The sequence below is a fragment of the Sceloporus occidentalis genome, unplaced genomic scaffold (genome assembly GCF_023333645.1).
Source record: "Sceloporus occidentalis isolate IW3139 unplaced genomic scaffold, rSceOcc1.0.p SCAF_288, whole genome shotgun sequence".
NCBI classification, from domain to species: domain Eukaryota; kingdom Metazoa; phylum Chordata; class Lepidosauria; order Squamata; family Phrynosomatidae; genus Sceloporus; species Sceloporus occidentalis.
In genome coordinates, this window is record NW_028317268.1 from 657,329 (window position 1) to 665,111 (window position 7,783).

Here is a 7,783-nt window from a genome sequence, read left to right on the forward strand (position 1 = left end):
TGATTATCCCCGCGCCATGCTGTCTTCCTTTTATAATCCCAACTTCTTAGAAACCTACTTTTTAACCCCGATTCTGGATCAGCAGTTAAAAAAAAAGGGGGTTAAATAATTCGTTTTTTAAAAAAAGCAACTTTGGGCAACATTCTAAGTCTGAAGTTGTAACCATGGAAACCAATGAAGCATCGCGGCTGATTGTTCAGCGTTTAGTCCTTGAGCCCGGAATTGCTCTTTAGAAATATTGAGAATGTTATTTTTTTTGTCGTAAAGTTTTATTTAACCCCCTCCCTGCAATTTCACATCAACCAATCGGAATAAGCAGTAGTCGAGTGTCAGCCCCGCCCCCTTTCTCGTTACTGAGAAGTCTTTATAAGCTAATGTGATGTCATAGAAGGGAGTCTGACATCATCTCCAGTTTTCTGATGTTTTTTTAAACTATTTTGGCATTTTATGGGGTTTGCGCATAATTGTATTTTTCAGCATTTTTTTAAAGTGTCTTCTAATGGTTAATAGTTAAGGATAATAACAATTAAGGGGCGAGACCCCCTTTGAACCAAAGTCTACAAACCCCAGTAACAAGTTTATAAAGGAAGAAAACGCCGCGTTTGGAGCCAAACGTTACAAACTATCAATTTAGAAAAATAGGCGCCACCATTCAAAAGTTTGGGGTCACTCGGCTGTTTTCATGGAAAACGAGGAATTTACTGGCTGTAACTTAATTACAAAAAGGGTTTTCTGACCATCAATTATCCTTTTTAACTTAAACTTGGATCAGCGAACACAACGTGCCATTGGGACACAGGAGTGATGGGAGTGATAAAGGGCCATTGGGACACAGGAGTGATGGGAGTGATAAAGGGCCATTGGAACACAGGAGTGATGGGAGTGATAAAGGGCCATTGGAACACAGGAGTGATAAAGGGCCATTGGAACACAGGAGTGATAAAGGGCCATTGGAACACAGGAGTGATAAAGGGCCATTGGAACATGGGAGTGATAATAGTCATGTGACACAAAAGCAGGCACTGATTGGCTGTTGCCATACAACCCTTCAGAATAAAAAGAAGCCCAGGGGGTCCGTGTCTGGGGGTTACCATCTCTCTCGTACGGAGGGGCTTTGCATGGAGTGCTACTTCCACAATGAATGCAATTAAGCCAACGCGTCACAAGGGAGCAGAGAAATGCCGTCGTTAAGTTTTAAAAATTTGTAATTTTTTTTTAGAAAATTGAGGAATGGGGGGGTTATACTTTTATTATAATTCCAATTTTTGCAGGAAAATCCGGGTTTCGTGACGTTTGAGTCCCTTCTGTGTCTTTAAGTCAGTAGTTCGAATATTTGGGTTGTGAAATAATGTTTTTTTTTTTATCGTTCATTGAATTTTGGGATTATTTTACTGAGGAGAAAAGATTTTTTTGAGTGTTTTTGACAGAGCGCCACGACCATTTCCGCAACTCATCCCTCCACTCAAAATCCCAGCCACGCAGCCGGGGGCCGAATTCATTCATTTCAAGTAATTTCAAAATTCTTTTTAAATTTTTTTTAAAAAAAAATTTTTAACATTCAATTTTTTGTTTTTTTAAAAAAAAATTTTAAGTGGTTTTTAACCAGCCTGTGTTCATTACTTGCCAAACTGCGACGTCCTTCATAAAGAGGAAGGAGCCAATTTGAAAGGCATACTGTCCGAGGGGGCCGTCTTTGCGCTGTACAGAAAGCGAGCGACCGATTTGCACAGAACGTCCGTTACTTCAAAGGTGCTGCAAAAAAAAAAACTTTAAAAAAATGCGAAAAACATTTTTCAAAAAGTCGTGGCGGATTTGAAACCGCCGAGCGTTTGATATTCCGCCAACTTAGGCCGCGTGTGACGTTGTCGTGTATTTTTTCCGTTGCTTGCGTTAGTGCCATGAATTGTTATTGTGACTAAATAAACGATCGGACTGAGCAACCCGTCTGAGAGTCATTTCTCTACTACTACTCATCAGCGGCAGCACCAGGGCCCCCTGCGTACTAATGACAGTGACATGTTTAAGGGCCGGCCCCTCCTAGGGCCACCGGGTACTAATGACAGGGACACGTTTAAGGGCCGGCCCCTCCTAGGGCCACCGGGTACTAATGACAGGGACATGTTTAAGGGCCGGCCCCTCCTAGGGCCACCGGGTACTAATGACAGGGACATGTTTAAGGGCCGGCCCCTCCTAGGGCCACCGGGTACTAATGACAGGGACATGTTTAAGGGCCGGCCCCCTTTATTCTTTATTCAGTGTACGGGGCGGATTTAATTCCTTTCCTCGCTGAATCTCTGCCCCCCCCGGAGTTATTTTTTGACTCGTTAATTACCCGTTTGAAGCGTATAATTTACAAACCGCGATTTCACATCCCTGACGTCGACCGAGATCTCTGCGTTTTGGTTCCTTTACAATTATTTATTTAATATATTATATCCAGGATGAGGGGCCACAGAACTCGACTTCATGTCGGCAGATCGGCCCCCCTTCGGCCCGTCTAGACTCCCGTTTTCCGTTAATCAGTCGTTGGTCTCGTCTTAGATTCAGGAGCCGTATGTCTATCCCATGCATGTTTAATCCCCTTACTGTATTACCCTCTACCACCTCTGCTGGGAGGCTGTTCCACCCACTCTGCTAAATAAAACTTCCTTACATTCCATTCTTTTCAGCTCTAGTTTTGTATAATAATATATTAATATAATTGTATTTATTTATTATATTTATCCAATCATTTATTTTTAAGAATATATTTTTAATAGTTTTTTTCTTAGGTTATTTTTTAAAACATTTTTATTTATGCGATTTATTGATATTTGTGCCCCATCTCTGGCTATTTGTGTAACCGAGGGGGGCATTTAGAGGAATAATAATGGGGTTTATTTCCCCCGTTTAATTTATAAAGCCGTTTCCTGCTGTTTCTATACACATTATCGGGGCTTTTAGGGCTGTAGAACCCTGCGATCCCCTCATACCCAGCAAACATTCTGACCTCCTAGAAAAGAGGGGCATCGGGGGGGGAGAGAGGAGCATCGGGGGGGGAGAGGGGCATCAGGGGAATTGGGGACCAATAAGGGACTGGCCCACTGAAAAAGGGACATTTGGCTGTATGAATGGACTAAGTTGCCCCCCGGCTTTGCATTATTATTATATATATTATTATTATTATGGGACCCTTTAATAAATATTTATGGGGGTCTCCAGAGAGAAGATCTCGATGCGGTCAGATGGGGTTGAATCCCCTAAATCCGGATAAACCTAACCAAATTAATCCAGATTCTCCTGTTTATAAAATCCCCCCTCTCTATATATACCCAGCCCCCCCTCTCTCTATGTCCCTGGCACCCCCCCTCTATGTACCCGGCACCCCCCCTCTATATACCCAGCCCCCCCTCTCTCTATGTACCCGGCACCCCCCCTCTATATACCCAGCCCCCCTCTCTCTCTATGGGATATAATTTCTCTGAATTCAAGCACAGCCCCCGACATACCATTAAAGCGCAGCGATACAGTAACCATGGAGACCGACGGGGATACAGCAGGGTCTGTCTGTGTGTACACGCGTGTGTATGTGTCAGGCGCAAAGGGTAAGGGGGTATCTGGATACAAAGAAGCAGTCGGCGCATCTCACCGGCACCTTTATAATCACTTCTCCACCAGAAGTCAACTCCACGTATCTACTACCTTTCCCCAAGTCTTCCTCCTCTAATTTTAGGAGTTAGAGCAGCACCGACGGAGCAGAGACAGACTGATGGGGGCATTTAATTCAGTGAGGAGGGCAGTTGAAGCAGCAGGGCAGGTGCTGGGAGATGCCCGGGGGTATAAATGGGGGGCAGTGATTATGGCGGGTAGTAAAGTGCCCCTCTGTATTTACACAATAAATAAATTGCCCCCGGATCTCGTTATATAGATTGCAAGCCCCGCAGTCCCTTCCTTATTTTGTATTCTGGCTCCTCTCTCGGCGGCGGCAGCGGGGAGGCCTGGCCCCGCTCTGCTGAATTCAATAAATTGCAAATAGTCCGGCTTCCAGAGGGAAAAAAGGTGGATTTAATGTAAAAAAAAAATCCCATTAAATATTCATTGGTGTTTTTTTGCTGGTATTTGTTAAAATTCAGTGTCGGTTGGAGTGTGAGTTTCACTTAATGAGCAGGGAGATCGGGGGAGGGGAGGCAGCGGGCTGAAGGATTCGGGTTAACCCTTCAGGTACAGCAAGAAGGGGATGGAGACGAGACGGGCGCATGAGACAGCCGGAAACAAAGAGACATAGAACCCGCCGGCAGATCGGCCCCATCCGGCCCCCGGATATCCCGCTGTAACGACTCAAACCTTAATCAGTCGTTGGTCTCGTCTTAGATTCAGGAGCCGTATGTCTATCCCATGCATGTTTAATCCCCTCACTGTATTACCCTCTACCACCTCTGCTGGGAGGCTGTTCCACTTATCCACCACCCTCTCTACCAGACCGTTCTGTTAGCAGGATATTGTTTCAGTGAAATGTTGGGGGATAAGAAACTTCTCTTCTAAAGGGCTTCTGTCTGATGACTTTTATTAAATGTCCCATTTTAAGTTTATATTTTCTGACAGCCGCGGCATTTTATGTAAATTCCCCCCATTTCCCATCATCCCCAGTGCAGACTGCGTCAGAATCCCATTGGTCGGCCCGAGCAGGAAGTTGTAAGCCGCTTCCTGTTCTCTCCCCGCGTTGGTTTAGCGGACGGCGTGCGAGTCTCTGGCGCTAGAGATTGTTTCCAGCCGCGCAGGTCCCTCCGTAACGCTATTATCACAGATATCTCAGGGCGACGGGCGATTTAACCCCGCGATGGGGCAGCAAGATGGCGGCTCCCGCATACAGCGCAATGGGGGGTAACAGAGGATTTTCAGGAGGGTAAATAATGTGTTATTTGGGTGTAAGAATGAGGATAATGGGATCTCGCGTGTTATTATTTATTAATTTATATAGCGCCATCATATTCCGCAGCGCAGCACAATGAGTTTAATGAGTTCGGATGCGGAACGCGCTGTCGGTGTAGTAAGTGACGAGTGTCACGGTGTCGCCCCCTGCGGGCTCCCGACTGCGGCGCTCATCTGCCGAATCGCTCATTTTTACACGTTGTTAATTAGTCTGAATTAACCCCGTCAGCCCTCCGTGCGCAGCGCTTGTCGGCATCAATTAACTCCGTTATGGACACGGTTTAAACGTGAGGCAGACGACTGATCTGCCCAATCGGAGGCTCCCCAAACGGGAACCGGCCAATCACAGCTACCGGAAACTCAGGACAATCCAGAAAGGGTCGGAATACACAGAAACGGGTCGGGATTACGGGGAGGCAGCAGGTGGCAAATCCAGAATCCTAGCCAGAAATACACAGCAGATCCCGAGGAGAAAAGTGTCAGGATCATTCGGAGAGCATTTACGGCCAATCCAGAAACATCCAGAAAAATACGGAAAATCCAGAAATATACAGGAAATCCAGAAATATACGGAAAATCCAGAAATATACAGAAAATCCAGAAACATCCAGAAAAGCTAGAACATTACAGGGTATGTATATGCTGAAAATTCAGAAATGCAAAACCATGCAACAGAATAAACCCTTAATGAACCCCAAATCTTTGCCCCATGAAGGGGCAGATTTTCAGGTTGCAAGCGGGTTTTCTTTTCTAAGGATTGCAGAATAAATGGGCAGATTCTTAGGTCAACAAGGTGAAGGGGCAGATTCTCAGGGTGAAGGGGCAGATTCTCAGGGTGGGTGAACCGATGAGGATGGATCTCCCAGCAGCTCATAGGACATGAGTTTTGTTCTGGCAGCAAAGGGTTACTGCCCCGGTGGGGAGATGAGCGGCAGCGAATGAATTACTGGAGTCATTTAAGGTGAAGCTCAGCGCTGCAGGAAGGGGAGCAGCGCCACCGTGTGGGCGAACGGAGGAACAGCAAGCGCTTCGCATTTACACCTACAAAAAGAATTCATCGCCCACATTAGGTCTCCGCAGCCCTAAAAGCCCCGATAATGTGTATAGAAACAGCAGGGAACGGCTTTATAAATTAAACGGGGGAAATAAACCCCATTATTCTTCTTCTAATTACCCCACTCAGTTTCACAAATACCCAGCAATGGGTCACAAAGTCCCATAAAAAGTCTAGCGGGAGGGATCCTCTGACTTCAGGGATTTCCGGGCTTTTGCATCACAGATCTCCATCGAGGGGGCTCTTCAGGTAAGTTAGTCGCGCAGCCTCACCCCCCACCCCCTGCCAATTCTTCATTTCCCCTAACAGGCTGATTATGGGGTCAGCATCAGACCTTATGGCGCATGGACGTCTCTGAGCGAGCGGGGAGTCTGAGCCTCAACCCTGAGTGACACCCAAAGTCAGCTCTGGGGTCTTTGAATTAGATGTAGACTTCTTTCCCAACACAAAAACCCCAAAACACGGCCGGATAAGACAAACGTGCACTTTTCCCAAATCCTGCATTTTACAAACCCCTGTAACTGTCATTACAGAATAAAATACAAGGCGGACATGTATCAGAACCCCCCTTATATGTATCGCATGGGAACAGCCATCTTTAATTGATGTTCCCCCTAACCTGCAGAATTATTCCTCCCCATTAAGCTTTTTCTTCCATTTTGTTGGTAGAGGGTAATACAGTGAGGGGATTAAACATGCGCGGGATAGACATACGGCCCCTGAATCTAAGAGGAGACCAACGACTGATTAAGGTTTGAGTCGTTACAGCAGGAGAAACGGGCGACTAGCTGGGGGCCGGATGGGGCCGATCTGCCGGCAGGTTCTGGGTTTCTAACTCATTTTAAAAGTGATAGTTTACGCCTGTATTTGGTCTAATCACAAAATAGTATTTAGAAGTTGATTCACTGCCTCCGACCCCAGAGAGTCTCCGATAAACGCCCGAGAGCTTCCGCCAATTGTCCAGCTCCGGAGAAACGTGTCGAGAAAACACCTCGGTTCCGAGCTTTTCCTCCTCAAAACCGCATTAAATGTTTTGTCTGGATCAGGATTGCCACGTTTTCTGATTTATGGGCTGTTAAGAAACTAAGCAACCTAATGACAGCGAGGTGTTTAATGGGTTAAAGAGACAGTCCCGTGTAAAGTGACCTAATGACAGCGATGTGTTTAATGGGTTAAAGAGACAGTCCCGTGTAAAGTGACCTCATGACAGTGACGTGTTTAATGGGTTAAAGAGACAGTCCCGTGTAAAGTGACCTAATGACAGCGACGTGTTTAATGGGTTAAAGAGACAGTCCCGTGTTCCAAACTTCCATCAGATGATTACGTTTTATTAAATCCACACGCAGAATTACAATATCGGTTATCGCTCCGGATTCATCGAACCGCGTGAAAAACATACAAGATTTTCCGACTTCAAAAAGTGTTTGAAATGTTTTCATCGGCTGTATTAACCCTTAAGACTCATCGCCACGGAAATATCGTCTACATGACCCAGGATCTCCGGAGAAGAGTCACAATGTCATAGAAAACGTAGAATGTTTTATGCAGACGGAGCGTTTCCGCGTCTCGCGTAGTAACGTCTGTTTCGGAGCGTAGGCCGCGCATGCACCCCGTGGAGACTTGGGTGTGAGGCTCGTGGAAGTCCTTCTCGCTCCGTTCTTTTGAATAGCACAGTCTGCAAGGTGGCAGCTCATTGGTCCACTATTCAAGATGGCGGACGACATCGTCGGGGGGGGGTCGTCAAACTTTTGGGAGGAAATGATGAAATTAAATTCGATCTTCAAGTTTTTACCTTCAATGCAAACCTGGAAAAGTGCTGGG